The 1,776-nt window shown below is 54.9% G+C and overlaps 1 protein-coding gene across 1 annotated transcript in view; it reads right to left on the bottom strand.

Moving 5' to 3' along the window:
* RREB1 (ras responsive element binding protein 1) overlaps positions 1 to 1,364 on the bottom strand; it is a 145,909-nt gene extending 144,545 nt beyond the window's left edge. The window contains exon 1 of the mRNA XM_006025213.3: positions 1,259 to 1,364. The gene's annotated coding sequence lies outside the window, so the exon portion shown is untranslated. The remainder of the gene's footprint in view (positions 1 to 1,258) is intronic.
* Positions 1,365 to 1,776: the final 412 nt, after the last annotated feature.

Genomic DNA, 1,776 nt, shown 5'->3' with positions numbered 1-1,776 from the left:
AAATAGGAGGAGGGGGGGGGGGGGGGAGAAGAGGAAGGGATATCAGGTTCGTGTATGATTAACCACCCAGCCCAAAGGAGGAGGAGGAGGAACTGCATCCTCGATGCAACCCCCCACTTAGCCATCGAGAGAGAAAAATATGCTGATCAAGGGGGGGGGGAAGGAACCCTCCCCTGCTTCTTAGCAACGATTAAGGTCGCAGTTTCCTAAGAGACGAGTCTTGACTAGTCCACATCAACATGGGGTAGGGGGAGAAAGGGAGGGGGGGAGGAGGAGGGAGAGAAACTTTGTTTTGCAAAGAAAAAAAAAGTCCTTCTTCCGACAGAGATGGGGAAACTTCACCGCCACCCAGACCCCCGCCCCACTCGCTGGGCGGCTGAGGCAGGGACGGACAGGAGCCGGGGAGGGAGGGAAGGAGGGAGGCAGCGCCGGAGCCTGGTCCAGCGAGACAGAGGGATTCCCCGGGGTACCGGCCTCGCCGCGCGGATCCCGGCCGCTTCCTCCTCGGATGCTGCCTGCAGCTCGGGACCATGCCTGCGTGCGCCTGTCCCCCGGGCCCCACATCGCGCACACACTCACACGGAGATGTGCCTGTGACACAGCACAATGGCGGGGCAGAAGAAAGAGGGAAGATAAACCTACAAGTCCTGCCCCCCCACAACACACGCCTGTGACAGCACAATGGCAGGGCAGAAGAAAGAGAAAGGCAAACTTATTTAGTTCTTTCTCCCCCCCCCCCCAAACACACACACAGAGATGCCTGTGCCACGCGCGCACACACACACACACACACACACACACATAATGTGCCTGTGACAAACAGATGTGCCTGTGACACGCGCGCACACACACGCACACACACAGATGTGCCTGTGACACAGCACAATGGCAGTGCAGGAAAGAGAAAAGCAAAGCTAAGTCCTCTTCCTCCCCCCACAACTCCCCCTCTCTCTCCTTTCTTCCCAAACTTGCCCTGCTTAAAATAAAGAGGCCACAAACTCTGCCCCCACCCCCACGAGACAGCCGGGGAAGGAAAAGGATAAGTACCTTGCAGAAGGTCCCTAACTCCCTCCCCAGGGTGGAGGGAGGGGAGAGCAAGAAAGAAAGGGCAGAGAAAGGTATCCAAGTGCAAATGAAAGGCACACATGGATGCTTGGATCCGCCGGAGAAACAAGGAAACAAGGCAGAAAGTTAGCGAGAGGGAGATGGGACCAGCGTTGCAAAGAAAAAGAAACTTTTTTTGTTTGTTTCCTTCTACCTGCAAAAGAGGCTTCTTCATCCCAACTCGGGGCTTTCCTTTTTGGTTGGTTTGTTTGTAAATCCAGCTGCCTCTCCCCCCTCTCCAAAAAAAAGAAAAAAAAAAGAGGGTTTGGGGGCGGGAGAGGGGGAAAAGAAAGGGAAATGGTTCTAGTTTAGGGGAAGTTCAAGATGTCCCTTGCTCGCAGCCCCCTCCAAAGGGTGGTGGTGGTGGTTGGTTAAAAATAAACTTTGCAGCAGGAGAAGCAAGGGGGGGAGGTTAGAGATGGGATCTGGCCGGATTCCTAAACTCAGACGGTTTAATATGGATGAGCATCAGGTCCTGCAGGCAAAAGGCTGCTGCTGATGGTTGGTAGAGAGGCTGCAACAGGGAAGGGAGGAAAGAGGAGGAAAGGAAGAAAAAAAAAAGAAAGAAAGAAAGAGGGAGGGAGGCAGGGAGGAGAGGGGGTGGGGGTGGAAGGGAAGAGGGAGGCTTCAGAGCCTCAAACTCATCCTTCCCCAGCGCTGCCAGGCCAAACT

Source organism: Alligator sinensis, unplaced genomic scaffold (assembly GCF_000455745.1).
Source record: "Alligator sinensis unplaced genomic scaffold, ASM45574v1 scaffold220_1, whole genome shotgun sequence".
Classification (NCBI taxonomy): domain Eukaryota; kingdom Metazoa; phylum Chordata; order Crocodylia; family Alligatoridae; genus Alligator; species Alligator sinensis.
The sequence above is the reverse complement of the archived record's forward strand: the minus strand, read 5'-3'. Positions and strand labels throughout refer to the sequence as shown.